Genomic DNA, 16,082 nt, shown 5'->3' with positions numbered 1-16,082 from the left:
GCCACGCTCCTGGCCGCACTCTGCCATAACGCCATCTATTCATCCGAAATGAGGGCTGCTGCGTGCTTTACTTCCTAGGCTAAAACTCTCAGTGGCCTCTAAATCACGGCAATTCAATGGGCTTATAGCCATCTCCACCGAACACTTAAGCTCTTAATGCTACAGAATCACAGGATGGTTTGGGTGGGAAGGGACTGTTAAAGCCCACCCAAAGTAGGGACATCTCCAACCAGATCAGGTAGCTCAGAGCCCCGGCCAACCTGGCCTGGAATGTTTCCAGGGATGGGGCATCCACCACCTCTCTGGGCAACCTCGGCCAGTGCTCCACCACCCTCAGCATAAAAAATTGTACCTTACATCCAATCTGAATCTCCCCTCTTTTAGTTTAAAACCATGACCCCTCATCCTACCACAACAGGCCCTGCTGAGGAGTTCAGTGCCTGGGATTGCCCCGACACGGCAAGGAACTCAGAAGAACCCAACTTTAGGCCATTCAAAACCCAAAAATGCAAATAAAACAAACAAAAAACCAAAACAAGAAAAGCTCCCACAACAAGGATCTAAATAAAACCAGAACACGGGCTAATTTTAGACCATCACGGTTTCCCACAGCCAGCAGCGCTGCACTCCTCTCCCGAAAGCCTGACAGTTCAATTAGCCTTATCTCCCACACTGCTAGATCCAGGAACCTCAGAGTATGGAAACAAGGACGATAACAACAGCGCCCGCACCAGCTCACTCATCCATCAGTGACTACGCCAAGCGCTCCGCAGGAGCCGCGGCGCCGGTGTCTGCGCAGCCCTGCGCCGGCATCCCTCGCGCGCGGCTGGCGGTGGGCAGGCGGACGCTCCGCACGGAGCAGGCACTGTCCTGCGGAGGAGCACCTGCGCGTCTGAGAGGAAACCTGGGCAGCCGTAAGCAACGGGCCTCAGCAGGACTCTGCGTCGGAAATGAAGCGCTCGGCCCCCTTTGGGACTGATCACATCGTACGTGTACGGATGGGATTACTCAGACACATTATCATCCCAGAAACGTACTCACGAACCTCATCTAAAACAAAATCAAGTTTCACAGCCAGCCATAAGCAGAGTCTTGAATCGTCATGGATATTTAAAGACTTTTAACGTCAGAACAATAATTGCTGCTCCTACTGTCCAGCCTGTCCGTAGTCCATCCACAGTACCATGCAAACTAAGAGGAGCCCACAAGTTGCAAAAAGGACGAGTGAAAACACCAGCCCCTAAGCCCTGCTCTTCAGCACTATCCATTTTTTTTTCCCTCATACCAGGGGCTGTAGGTTTTCAGGACTACTGATTCCACCTCTGAAGTCTCCATTGTCTTCAACAGAGTACGCTGCTGCAGGCACGGTCTGTCACTACCATCACTGTTACTGGTACCACTAGCGTGAGCTGGAGCAGAAAGCAAACTTCCCAGGCAGCGTTCAGTACGTTTGTGGATTCAGTTTCATCCAGCCCGTGCCAGCACTGCAGCTCAGGGTGGTCCCGCAGGTGAAACGGACCCGGAGGAGGACGGTGATGCCGAGCAGCGGAGGAGGAAGCACAGCAGAGCAAACCACCCATGCCAACCCCCAAGCCCCGTGGTGATCCCCGGCCAGCCACCGCCTGACGCAGCAGCCGCAGACACGGCCGTGAGCTATCACCCACCCTCCGCAGGTGGGACTTTTCTCTTTTAACCTTGCTCTGGCACGTTCCAGATTCAGACGGACTCGGCGGCTCAGGCGCCTGCAGCACGACTGCCAGGCTCCCCAGACGGTCATGGCTGGGACACCACGCGCATCTGGATTCGCTAACTTCATACTGCTAATTTAGATTTGTAGCTGTGATTAAAGTGATGTGCTTGGACTCAGCCAAGTCCATTTGAAGAGCTATACAAGATTAAAACCAAATCAGCAAGATGCATTTACAAATGTGGAAATACTGTTACAAGCTGGAACGGTGATAAAGGAGACGCAGACTTAAACCACAGACGGAACGACAAGGTTACGGCCAGGTTTTGGGGTTGGAAGTGGAGTTTTCTGGATTTCAGCAGAACTTTTGATACAGTCTCTGACAGCATCCTCTGGACAAAATGTCCACAATGCGATGCCCAGCATCCAGCTGTTCCTGGTAAACAGTTCCTTACCCACCCTTACCAGGTTTTTTAGAAGTGCCACGTAAGTTGTAACAGAAATGTGACCAAAGCTGAACGACCGCAGAGTGCTTCCTCACAGGAGTGCTCTGCGCAGGACGCTGGCTCACGGCGATGGCCCACAGCTGAGATCTCCCCAAAGATGGCAGGAGCGGCAGGGCTGGTGCCTTAGAACAGCTGCCGACAGCAGACACCGAGAGCCAGCCGGGTGGCCGTGCATCCCCCCGTCCCAGCACACCCCGCCCCTCGCCCAGACAGCCCGCAGCGAGGGCAGCACGGACACAGCTCACACCGCGCAGCAGGAGACACTGCTGGCTTAAAGAATTAAAATGAAGACAAAGAAAGCACATTACTACAATAAAGCAAGTAGAGGAATGCTCGTTCGCTAGGAAGGTGCACGCTGCTTTCGTTTATTACTTGGTGCCTGCAAAAAGACAGGTATCCCTACCATGTGACATTCGAGAGTCTCATGTCCTATTTTTTACATCTATTTTGTTGCTACATTTGATAATTTGAGTTATCCAATCTGTCTATAAAAACTACCCATTACAGCAGGCTGCACAGCTCACTGCCATACAGAGAGAATGCCATACATTTTGTCTCCGAGAGCGAACAAGGCCGTCGCCCCCGGCGCACGCTGCCCTCGGGGCCGGGGCAGAGCCGCCCGCTGCTGTCCCGTCCATGCAGAGTGACCGAACACGGCAGTCCCCGACGGGACCTGCACGGCGAGCGGCAGCACCCGTGAGCACCTAGAAGGGCCCCGAAAATAAATAACACCCACTGGTTCTAGCCACAAACTGAGGTCATGTAAAGAGCCACGGAATTTGAAATTTCCGCCTGGAATTGATCCAAGGGGCACGGGAATGAAACGTCAGGCACACCAGGCTGAGATTGCTTCTTTTTCCCAATGCGTGGCTTGCTGGGGGGTTTTGCCCCCATCCCCTTTGGGAGCAACAGGTTTGGATACGTAGTGCAGCATCTGCCGATGTGCCCGGTGCTAGGATGGATCATCTGCATATTGTGCATTGCAGAACACACGTAAGCAGCGGGATGCAGGAGACAGCAATTAATTAGCACATGATCTCCGCCACATTCGACCCTGTTCAGACGGCTGGTGCCACACAGAGTCGGTGTGCCAGGGAAACCCAGCGCGGCACTCCGGCAGCTACTCCGCGCCAGCTGCTAACACAGTGCCTGGCTCAGAGCTAATCCGTCATCACTAAGGTCGTGACAGAAGCTATCGACTGCCGCTCCTACCCCTCCAAGCCTCAGCAGAAACCATGATTTTCAAGGTCTTTGCAAATGCAATTTCGTGGTGGGAAAAAAAGAGTCTAGAAGCTGACGATATTCACCTGCTGGGGATGAAGGATGGGGAAATAGCTGGCACCAGTCTCCAAAGGCATCCCGCAGTCATGCTAAAATGGGTGCATACAAATGAAGATGCTGTGATATACGGCGTACAAGCTGCTAAAACTACTTAAGCAGAGAACAAGGAGCTTCAGTTTCACAGAGGTCAATGATTTGTAAACACGCCCCAGCGTTTTGCTGAATAGGAAACAAAGCCCTTAGGAAAACAGAAACACTGGCTCACAGAACCTCGCCCAGAGGTTTCGCTGGGGCTCTGCCGCGGGCCAGCACGGCGGGCCAGCATGGCGGGCTCTCGCCCCGCAGCGCCCACCTCGTTCCCCGCCAGCCGCAAAGCCCTCGCGTGCCGGTGAGGAGCAATGGGCTCCTCACTGCAACGCAGGCAGCACGGAGCCCTCAGCCTCACGGCAGCTCCCGACACCCGACCTGCCCGCGTGCGTTGCGGGGACAGGCTCGGTGGGTCCTTTGGCGCCTGCAGTACTCGCGGTGGGACCGAACCAGCCAGTCAGCACGGGCAGGCACGCCACGGGGAAATACTGTGGCCCGGTCTTTGTTAAAGGGCTTCAAACACCGCAACAAATACAGCTGGCCCCTCCAAACTCTGGGAATTGGAAAAGCTGCAGGACATCACACCGCGACGCTCCAGGCCTCCGCGGCCGCATGCGCTCCAGAGGTCATGTCCCGCACAGAGTGAAGCACGGCCAGCGCCGGGGGCAGGCGGGATAACGAGCTCTGCACCAGCCGCTCCACGTCCCTCCAGCCTGAGCCGCAAACCGTACGCGTGCAGAGCCAGGCATTGTGGGAGGCCATTTTTCTCCCTGTAATGAAGTCTAAACCGGCAAGATTAAAGTGAACAATAACAATTATTTTAATTAAAGAGATTTCTAGAGAAAGCAGAACCGGTATCAGCAAGCCCTAGACCACGCCGTGTGCCTGGCTGATGTTCGGGAGCTTCCGCTGCCCTCACAGCCGTAGCAGGGCACCGTGCTGAGGGTGAAGGGCGAGGGGGTCCCTGCCGAGAGCTCCCAGGGGTCTGCACCTCTGCACCCCTTCGGGTGGAGCGGGCAGAAAGGGGGGCAGCGGCCGGGGGAGGCCCGGCAGCAGGATGCATCAGTGGGATGGTGGCAGCTCTTCACCAGCCATGGCACTGGGGAGAAAACGCTGCCCTTGGGGAGCCAGGGCCAGCGCAGAGCACAGGGCACGCTCCCTGCACGCTCCCCACACGCTCCCCGCACGCTCCTCACACGCTCCCCACACGCTCCCTACACGCTCCCCGCACTCTCACTGCTGGCGCGGCCCCGAGCGCACGGCCGCATGTGAGAGCTACGCGCAACACTGCTCAGCTGCTGCCGTTGCTGGCTGCTACGAACACGTGTGAAATGCCATGAATTAAACCCTGAACCAGTGCTGGAGGAAGGCGAACTCCGACACGCGGGGCTGCGGCGAAGGCGGCTCATTAGGCATTTGTATCACAGACTGGAGCTGACAGCGATCCATGGGATGACTCAACGCGGCAGCGCAGGAACGCGGCTGCAGCCCTGTAATTTATTAATAGCTGTGCCGAGAGAAAACGAGCCGGGCGATCCCCCGCAGCCCCTGGAACGCGGGGCTCGCGGGGGCACCTCTGCCCGCGTCCGCCGTGGCGTGGGGAGGTGGACACTTAAACGAGCACAGACCAGAGCGGCTTCTGAAAGAGCCGCTGGTTCAGACGTTGCGATGAAAGCACGCGCTGAGGAGATGGGTAAGCAAGGTGCCGTGCTGGCGGGCTGCGGGACCCCCGGGGTCACCTGGCCTGGGGCAGGCAGTGGGCTCGGGGGTCTCTCCCAGCCCTGTGGACGCTCCCACATGAGCCCTCCCGCGCTGGGGTCTCACAGCAGCACAGTTCACTCCCCGGCCCCGGTTTTGTGAGGGCTGACGGCGATTGCTACCGAAACGCACCCAGCTGTGAGGGCGCCCGGCCACGCGCGCCCCGGCCATTCCTCTGAGCGCTCAGCCTCTGGCTGTCAGTATTCAGCGTGCAGAGAGAATCACCTCCCGGCTGCATTCACACTTAGGAAAAGTAAGGGAGACAGTCCCGCTCCCATCCGCCCGGTGTAAAACCCAGCGCGCCATCCGCCCAGTGTAAAACCTGATGCGCGGCGTGGGTAGCTGTGCAATTGCCCCGGGCTCAGGCAGGCACCGCTGAGAGCCTGTTCTGGCTTTTTTTATTGCATTTCCTCCTCGTCCTTGAAATAAAACGTCCCAGCAATACAGCCCCTTGGCCCAGCAGCGCCATTCCCTCCCAGTGAAACCCCGACTTCCCATGGCAACTCCAAACCAGTGCACACCAGTGACTACCAGCAAGCATCAGACTACCACCTGAACCGCCCACCACCCCTACGCATGATTTTCCTCTCGCTCCTGCCAAAAAACACGTGCACCAACACACCGCAAGGGCTGCCGGTGGGGCGTCCTGGCTGGCAGGCCTCTGCACGCACAGCTGGGCTCCGGCAGACAGTGCCGCCTTGCCAGGCCCCTCCACAAAAAGTGCACTATGAGTTCCTTCCCTTTCTTTTCTGTACGCAGCGCAAGGCAGCACAATCACCCCCGCCCCCTCCCCATGTCCATGTCTCACTCCGTCAGCTCTCGGAGCTCACAGCCCCGCAGCGTAGGGACAGGATCCGGGGATGGCAGGGGAGCCCGGCCACAGTCCCCTGCCTGAAACCCGGCCCTGGGCTGGCAGGGCCTCCCAATGGCCCCCAACCCTAGCACCCATCGCCCCCACACCCATTGTCCACGCACCCATCGCCCCTGCTCTCACAAAAACCATCACAAGTACGCCAACAAACAAACGTCAGGGTAAAGTCAGGAACACGAAGCTATGGCATTTTCCAGCTACCACGGCACTACCATATGAAATACCACACAAATATCCTCAATGCTGACTGCAATACCAGCATTAATTGCGCAGATTAAAAATGCGGGCAAGCCTAAGTGAATGAAGTGGGTAACTGTTAAACAAAGCAGCTTTTAACTTAGCAAAATATTTGTAGTGAATGGGAATATCGTGGCGTTTTCAAAACTAAGCGTTTTTGCAACACCAAAACACCACAAACGTGACAGATTTGCTGTGACACCCCTCTGTCATCATGGTCCTGGGCGGTGCGGGGAGGTGAGGCTGCCGCGCTCGCCCCTGCCCAATCCGCCTGGCACTCGGCCGGCCAGCGCAGTTTGCCGGGAGCAGGCGCGCTCCCCACAGACAGGCCTGCGTGTGGAGGGGCAAGGGGCAAGCCCTGACGTGGGGAAAGAGGCTCCCCAGGGCCACCACCACCCGGGACCCCTCGCCAGCAGGGAGCCTGCCCGGGAACAGGCACCCAACGTGGCTGAGGTGGCCAAGCGCGGGCCGCGGGTGCAGTCACGTGCTCACATGACGGGCCTGGGTACCCGTTCTCGGGGAGTGTACCCAAATCGCAGGCTAACTGCTGCGAAAGGACGCGCAGAGGCCAGAGACTCGTCTGGAACACAGAGCATTTCCGAGCAGCTGGAAGCCAAGGGGAAGGGAGACGGCCACGGCCCAGGGCTTCCGCCAAGCAGCTGCCGCTCTCCTAACACAGCGTGCGGCTCGCGCAGACGCGTCTCCTCCGCCCCGGCAGCCCTGAGCAGCAGTGGGGCTGGCATCGCCATGGCTGGGCAAGGGCACGGCCAGCCCCGGCATCGCCATGGCTGGGCGAGGGCATGGCCGGCCCCAGCATCGCCATGGCTGGGCGAGGGCACGGCCAGCCCCGGCATCGCCATGGCTGGGCGAGGGCACAGCCAGCCCCGACATCCCCATGGCTGGGTGAGGGCACGGCCGGCCCCAGCATTGCCTCGGCTGGGTGAGGGCACGGCCGCCCATGAGGAATATCTCACTATTTCTATCAAAAACCTGATATGCCATTCACAAAACCAAAACGAGACACTTTGTTTCAACCCGTTTGGACACTAATTGGGATGTTTCCCACTGCCAAACCCCCCCTTCCCAGGACAAAGGGCTGACAGAGCCCAGACACAGACTGGGGTGCTGCTGGGGCCGCCCCGCTTCCCCTCACCCATCCTGCACGTGGGGGCAATGCGTCCACAGCGCTGGCGCAGCCTCCTGCCCCACCAGCCCCAACACTGCTGTTCGAAACGAAGCCATGGCGAGAGAGAGCGTGCGCACAGGCTCTGCGCACCCGAACAAACACCCCAGCCGTGGGGATCCTCTCCTGGAAACAGCAGAGCCAACATCCCCGCCAAGCCCTGGATTCACCTTGGAGCCACTGCTCACTCCCGCAAGCTGCAAAAATCATGTGGGACGGGGAAAGCTCTGCCTCGCTTGGGGCTGTGTCACGCGACGGCTTTTGGGGCACAGAAAGCTCAGATTTATCCACAGCCAAAAACATCCACGGGCAAAGGCGCAGGGGCACCAGGGGCTCCTTGCCTTCTAAACGGGGCATCGACAGGAACCGCCCCGGCTGCCCCAGCACAGGGATAAACTCAATGCTGCAAAACTTCCAGTTCCATTTCCCAGTATAGCTCCACAGAGACTTTGTGCCCTTCCCCCAAATTCAGAGGATTACTCTTTAATAAAAAGGTAATATTTTCAAAAATGCCTGCATACTCCCAGGTTTAGATGCAGTGCTTCATCCACAACAAATAGGAGCCTCATCTTTACCTCCAGATCCGGTCCGTCATCCTTCCTCTGACGATTATCCTGGTGCCCATGCCTGGGAAGGGACCCGCTTCTGGCACTCACTGCCACCCCCCACGCATCCACCTGCCCTGGGACGGCACTCGCTGACGCGCCGCGGAGCCCCGTGCTCGCAGGTACGCGCTGCAGCCAGCTGAAAGCTGGGAGCGTAAGGCAGCGGGCTGCTCTCTGCCACGAGCAGCGGTGCTCACCAGCCCCATTCCCAGCTGCGTCCTGAGCTCCATGCTCTGGGGGTGCCGGCTCTGCGGCAGCTCCGCAGAGAGCGGGTCTCACTCGGAGCGCTGGGACAGCTGGGACCCCGCACCTCTGCGCGAGGAGCTTCCTCCCCGTCGCTACTCGGGTGCTTTTTTAAATTAATTGACACAGAAGATCTGCAATCCCAGAGTGCACTCGCGGTGAAGGCGTGAAGAAACGTGCAGCCAGGCTCGGCGACGAAATCCGGCAGGCAGGAACCGGAGGGTACTCGGGGAGAAGGAGCGCTGGCCGCCACAGCGCAGCGCAGCCCTGCGCAGGAGGCACAGACCCACCGCGCATCTGCAGCCAGATCGGCTCTGCGCCAGCGCAGCCCCCGGCACCGCTGCGCAGCCCCCGCCTTACGCTCGCTCCACTTTCGATGCCCTCGGTGCTCATGGGCACAACGCTGCTTGGCAAGGCCGCCTTCGCTCATCGCACGGGTCACTTTACCCAGAGCCAAACCCCGAATGCAAGCCGGGACCGCCCCCGGCCCGGTGTGCCGCTGAACACACGAGGCAACGCGCCCTGACGTGCCGCAGCTGATAAACAACTCGCCCCACAACAAACCGCATCCAAACCGCTTTGCAAGTGTGACCGGCTATGGCGGGCAGGAGGACGGCACCCGCAGGGATCTCCAAACCAGCCCATCGCCTCGGCTTGTGCCCCCCTGCGCGGCTGGGCCCTCCACCGGCGAGGCCTCCTCGCTCCTCGGCTCGCCGGGGAAGCTGAGCCGCAACCACGGTGCCGCAGAGGGGAGTGACGAGGCGCACACGGGACAGCGAGGCACCGGGTTGCTCCAGGAATGGAGAGCAAAGGGACGCCGCACAGCCAGCCGGATGTACAACTGCCTGGCAGAGCCCGACACACGCCCTCCCCGACGCCCCTGACGCCACCCCCTCCTGACCGCCACCGTACGCCAGCGCAGGATGCCCAACGCCGGCACTTTCAAACCCACTGCTGTGATAAAAACGTAATAAAACTATTCCCGAGGTTCCCTTTCCTAACAAACACCAAGGTTTTTACTGCACCGACGCCTGCGCTCCTCTACGGGCACCAGCCCAGAGACCAAAAGCGGATGGGCACAAAGCGGGAGCGGGGGGCGCGGGCCACAGCCAAGGCACCCCGCACGCCAAACGCAGGCGGTCTGACCAGGAGGAGGAGGGAGCACGACCAGAGAGGGGGGTCAGCAGCGCGACACACCAAAGGAAAACCGGGGGCTTAATCACAAGGGAATTTCCACGCCCGAACAGTCTGTAGGCTTCAACCAGCACGGCAAAAATAACTCATTTCTTCACTGCCCCACTTCTGCGCAGGCTGCAACACTAGATGGAAAGGAAACCACCAATGATCTACTCCAGATGGACATTTATTATCCCGGGAACAATATCTTGCAGTTGTTGGGGGATTAACTGAGGCCAATTCCTCTCTTAGTCACTGTACTCTGACATAAACACGCAGTAAACTGAACGATCTAAAACCAGACGGGCGCTGCTTAGGGCTGCCTCTACCCTTGCCTGAACATCACTCGCGGATGTGAGCCATAAAACATAAACTGGATTTTAAGTTCTAAAGTGTAACTTAACCAGGTACAAACCGCAGATCCCTCCCGTGAAACAATACCTATTGAGTGTTTCGTCTGAACTGGTACCTGGTAACTCACACAGATGTGGCGGAACAGGCTACCGCAGAGATCGAAGATGTGCCACCTCTGCAGCAGCCCTGACCCTTCAAAGGCAAAACCAGGGATCTCAAGGAGATAAAACATTTCCATCACGGTAACGAATGATGTGCTCCGGCAGAATACATGTAATAAAAGAAGGACAACAAGAGCCGGAATGGAAATTTGTTTTGCAGAAGCCAAGAATAGTAAATGATTTATATGCGCTTATTTTAATTTATTTCAGGCTGAATGCAATTTATCTAAAGTCATCAAAAATTAATAGGCCATACAGAAAGGAGGTTTAATAAATTCAAACTTAGGGGCATACAGCACACACATCTCTTCTCAATTGCTATTAGCACTTAACCGTCTAATTAATCCACCACGTTATCTCGCCTGGAAGCCCAAGCAGTCCCCCTCCGTGGGAAGGGGAGCGACCCCCGCAGCCCCGCTGGGCTCCCAGCACAGCCCTCAGTGTGGGGAGGCCGTGGGACTGGGGCGGGGGGTCCCTGTGGGCTCTCTCTTGGCAGACAGCACCCCGTGGAGCCCCCGCCGCTGCTCCCACCTCCGGCCCTCCCCAGCTTCGGCGACAGCTCCAGTCCTGGTTGTCCTGGAGGCAAAGTCAACCCTCTCGCAGTCCAAAGCTGAGGCAGCTGGAGGAGTCTGGAGGAACCGCGTGATCAGAGAAACGAAGCTCGAGAAAGGGGACGGCAGGGATGGGCGCTAGGCACTGGGGTGACGCTCCTGTCCCAGCTGGGCACCGCTGCGCAGGGAATTCAAGCACTGCCAGGAGATGGGAAATTCCTGGGATGCGGGAGCACACCACGACTCAGCCAACATCCGGCGCCAGAAAAGCCCGTGACACCGGTGACGGCACCATCAGCACACACGGTCTGTGTTCAGCACCCGCAGGGCAGTGCCGGGGCAGGGGGAGTGCGGGGCCGGCCGATGCCCAGACCCCGTACGGGCTCACGCAGCTCTCGGCGATCCCTCCGGCTGCACACAGAAATCGAAAGCAGAGCCGGGCCATGGAGCAAGCCTGGAACAGCCTCACCGAAACACGAACACAAGAGCTTTCTGACCGCGCGTGCACAGCTGCAGCAGGAATCGGGTGGATTGGTTCGTATTTAGATCCAGAGGAAATCAATGGGCACGCTAAGAGCAGTATTTTCCTTCACCTACCAAGGATGATCGTTTCAGTGAAATATTGGGACCTGTATTTTTTAAAACTTCAAATACATCTGTCAGGGTTGGACAATTTCACCTAAAAGAGAAACTTTCAATGTGCCATAAGGGAGAAACTATTTTTGCAGTCTTCCCTTTGGCTCAAAATCTGCTGCTGGGATTTTTTCAGGAGGTAGTGCTCTGCACGCTCGAAAAAAACTGATGGCTCTAAAATACATATTTATGGTTTCCTCATATAGGGAAAAACAACAGAAGAAAGTAACGATAAGCTGCAGGAAATGTTAACAGAGCTCTGAAAACAGGACAGACAGCAAACTGGAGATCAGTGGCAGTCAAGGGGAAGACAGAAACTAAACGGTTACTTGGGCAGAGGTGCTGAATCCCAGCTCTGCCCGGTGCTGTCTGCCAGGGGCAGGCGAGGCGAGCGCAGCAGTGCTGGGTCCGGGGAGGCTTGGCAGCAGGGATGCTCAGCCCTGGGGACGCGCGGCCGCAGGGATGCTCGGTTGCAGGGATGCTCAGCCTTGGGGATGTGCGGCCGCAGGGATGCTCGGTCGCAGGGATGCTCAGTCGCAGGGATGCTCAGCCTTGGGGACACGCGGCCGCAGGGATGCTCGGTCGCAAGGATGCTCAGCCTTGGGGACGCGCGGCCACAGGGATGCTCGGTCGCAGGGATGCTCAGCCTTGGGACGCGCGGCCGCAGGGATGCTCGGTCGCAGGGATGCCTGGCCGTCTCTGGCAGGCAGACCTCAGGCACAGCAGCGCACACCAGCTCTGGCTGCACAGGCTGCAGTGACTGACGACCGCCGCCAGCAGCCCCATCCTGGTGGCACCCAGCGAGTCGCTCCCTTGGGTGACACACAACATAACTCATTGCACCTCCGCTGGATTCAAAAATCAGGGAACTTACCCCCCCAGAAAGAGTGAAAAGTAAATTTGCAGAGGGCACAGCAGAAGATACCACACTGCAGAAAGTCATTAAGCCTATCTCCGTAGCACGATCAGGAAATTATACGGCAAGCCTGCGCTATCAGTTCATATCAGCTCTTTCCATAATTGCTGGCTCACTATTTAGAGGCAATGGAATAATGATGCCAAAGGGCTTAAAACCCCGGTGCGCTGTGGAGACTACCGCAGGTCCCTGGGTACAGGGAAATGAGTAAGGAAAGCTGTGTTGGGCAGGATGGGGACGGGACAGCCGGCAGAGCCTGTGGAATGTGCAGCCTTGCTCTGAATAGAGGTCTGTGAGCAGAGCTCAGGACACGTGGGAGCCATCAAACCGGCCTTGGACGCACTCACGCTGAGGGCCAGGGACTCGTCGTTAGCCGGATTAGCACCGTGACTGCACCATCACACGGTCATGGCAAACAGGTGCCCAGCCGGCACTCCCTGCGCTCGGTGTCCAGCGGTCTGCGGGGCGGCAATGGGAGCAGCGTTCAGGGACTGCGGACAGGCATCCTCACACGGCCTCCGACATCACCGGTTACACAGCTGCCGAGCAATTGAACGCCAAACTCTCGGAAACGCCACGGCAGCGAGGGGCTCCGGCGCAGGCTACCAGGCCTGGAGCAGCTCTCCCTGCTGCCGGCCCGGGCGGGACTCTGTGTAACCAACAGCTGGGGGTCGTCCTTCCTGCACGTCCTGTCACGATACGGTAAATCCCGACCCTACCTAGCAAAGGCAAGAAGAAACTACGAGGTGCGCGCCAGTTAAAGCCTCCGAGCCCGCAGAGCACAGCTCAGGACACAAAGGGTACCAGAGGGGCGACCACCGCCCCTGGGAAACACAGACTGCTGAGAGACAGGCTTTGGAAAGAGATGGGAGAGACAACGAAACTCCTATTCCTGATGTGGGAAGGGAAGCCATGAGACTGGAGTCTCAGGGATAACCCTGGAGAGGAATCGGGAACTGGGCCGGACAGTGGGAGGCCCTGTAAAACACGGAACGCTCCCGAAACAGCACTGCAAAACATGGAGCACCTGAGAGCACCTCCAGCTGCCAGGGGCATCCATCCACGCGAGGAGCGGGCGCTCGCCCTGGAAGAGCCAGGCTCCAGCAACACACACCACTTTGAGCTGTTGAGGCTGGAGAGGGGTCCCGGGCCATGAGGCTGGCTGGTGTCCGCGACTCCACATCCAGAGCACGGGGCACCTCCCACACCGTCCGCTGCCGCGCCTGATCGCAGAGACCCCGTGCCCCCGCCAGCACAGCGACCCACAGAGAAACGGCTCGCCGGGCACCGGTGCCTGACGCCGACACTCTGCCCAGGAGGGGCTGCAGGCCTGTGGCACCCTGCTCCCCCCGCTCCACCGGCACGGCCCAGACGGCAACTGGGACTGACGAGGAACCGCTATGTGGGGGTGGGCACGCATCCCAGATGGCTTCCTGAGCTCCGGATGCCCCGAGGGTGCTTTGGGGAAAGCAAGCACTGCAGAAACCCAGAAATCCCACACACACCATTGAGCGATGAGCAGAGGAGGCACGGACGGGGAGACAGGGAGCTGGGGAAGGCAGAGCGTCCCAGCAGGAGCAGCTGCCAGGACAGGGCATGGGAGAGGGGCTGAGCACGGCTGGTGCCGTCCTGGCAGTGCATCCCGAAGGCCAGCTTTCCCGGAGCAGGAAGGGCAGGAGATCCTGCTGCTTTGCATGGCCAGGTCTGCGGGAAGAGCCTGCGGTGGAAATCGTGAGGGAATGTGTGTGGGAGGAGAGCAAAGGCAGTGGGAGGCGGGCAGGGAGAGGTGAGGGATCCGGCCGGGAGGAGCTGACAGCACAGTTCCCCCCGGACCTAATCATATTTAATTTTTCTATCAATTTTCATTAGCCTTTTCCCCATTCCTCTGGAACGTCCACAGTGTTCCAGGATTTGTTAAAAATAAACCATTACTGTCTCGGGGAGCTCCTTGGCCAATTATTTTAATACTCCTGGGTACCAGTTATCCAGCTCTGTCACTTCTAAAATACCTTGCTTAAACTGTCACTTTTTAACCTTTTTCTTAGTTCCTGCAGAAGTAGAAAATATCTCACTGTCTCCATGAGTTTGCATTTCTCTGCTTCTTTGCAAATGGCAAACAGAAATAATCACTGAAAACTTCTTTTTCTTCTGCATCACCCTTGATGGCATTTCTCTCTGCCTAGCGTTAGGACAGGCTTTTGTTCCCAAAACGTAACTCTCCTTCTGCACCCGGGACCTGACCCAGGGATATTTAATGTTTTAATTGGAAAACTTCCACTGACCTTGGAAGACAGATACGCAGGCACAAAAAAAAAAGCCCTCAGAGCACAGAAATTTTTCTGGGGAGCAGGGCTGAGAATTAAAACCGTGGTCTGGCAGACACCCAGCCCACGAAAGGGTGGCGAGAGGGTGGCTCCGGCAGCACCTGCTGCCCTGCACCCCCGGGAACAGCCCGCGCCCGCCAGCCCGCACGCCTTCGAGGGGTGAGCAGGGGTCCCACCAGCACCCCGGCTGCTCCAGCACCCCGAAAGGACCCTGGCTCCTCTCATATCCCGCCAGCACCCCAAAATCAGCCCAGCTCCCAGACAGCTGCTCTGGGCCCGTGGTTTTAAAGAAGTGGTCACCTAAGCAAGCGCATCGTTATTTCACGTGTTAATTGGCCATTTCTCCATCCTCTGTTGCCCCACATTAATAAACCACGTTGTCCGGGGTACTCAGGGGAGCGTCGACACCAGTGTGTACTGGTCATTAACACGGAGCTGTGGGTGATAAACACAGCCCGTAACTCATCACCAGGCTGTTCCTTTTAACAAACCACAACTGAGAACTTGAGACACCAATCACTGACGAACAGCATCACTGAAACGTGGAGAAGCCGCATGGTGACTATTTTAACGACCTTACCTCATCTCTGAGTTACAGTTTTGAACAGTTTCTGAATCTAATTATCACAGATCATATTAATTAACAGGAGAAGGGCCGACAGAACAGTGCTGTATCTTTTTGTCGTTCTCCAAAAGGCAGATCAAGTGTCTTGTAAGATGGAAACGGTAAAAATACGCAGACAAAGCGGGCTTCCCTTCAGCTGGACAAGATCAAACATATCTTACACAGCTTTTTGGAAAATGAAATCCTCAGCTGCTTTCAAAACTTCTAGCCCAGACAAATTATCCTGAAAGGTCTTTTCCCTCCTTTTCTACATCTGCGTGCATAAAGACGATACCATCGGATCTGCAGCACGGGACCAGCCAGTTTGCGGGTTTTACAGCTCTCTCCTGTGCCAGATCATTCAACGGGTCTCTTGGTCCTAATGCTCTTAACTCAGCACTGTGTGCGAGCATTTCAGATAAGAGACATACTTAAGGCTTTGGCAAAGAAGTTCACATTTTAATTGCTGCTTCAAAAATTGATCAACCGTGCTGCTGTGGCAAGATTTCTGTTGAACTCACGAAATGAACGCTTGATAGATGGACACCTACCCCCCCAAACCCAGCCTACAGCAAGTCGAGACCAGTCCTGGCTGGAGTCACTGGCATTGCACCTGGAAGCACGATTTTTATGCCAAACTCAGCTGTTCCCAGCTGTGGGCCAGCTGTGCGGGAGCCTGTGCGGTGGCTGCCAAGGACCACGCCAGGCTCTGACCAGCGCGCCGCACGCCTGCAGCCGTGCCGTGCGTTTCTCCAGCTCGTATCCCACCGCCGCTTCTGACAGGGGCTTGGAGAAGACGGACATCCTGGGAGACCTTGATGACCTCTTCCCACATCGTCCCGCCCAAACTGCATTTCCATTGCCGCTGGAGCCATGCGCTACAGACCGGTGGGAAAAGGCAGCTC

At 57.4% G+C, this 16,082-nt stretch overlaps 1 protein-coding gene across 2 annotated transcripts in view; it reads right to left on the bottom strand.

The window, feature by feature from the left end:
* LRFN5 (leucine rich repeat and fibronectin type III domain containing 5) overlaps positions 1-16,082 on the bottom strand; it is a 42,719-nt gene that overhangs the window by 9,816 nt on the left and 16,821 nt on the right. The gene's annotated exons all lie outside the window — the stretch shown is intronic.

This window comes from Chlamydotis macqueenii, chromosome 5 (assembly GCF_036417535.1).
Source record: "Chlamydotis macqueenii isolate bChlMac1 chromosome 5, bChlMac1.mat, whole genome shotgun sequence".
In the NCBI taxonomy this organism is placed as follows: Eukaryota; Metazoa; Chordata; class Aves; order Otidiformes; family Otididae; genus Chlamydotis; species Chlamydotis macqueenii.
Note: the sequence above shows the minus strand (reverse complement) of the source record. Positions and strands in the feature narration are given on the sequence as shown.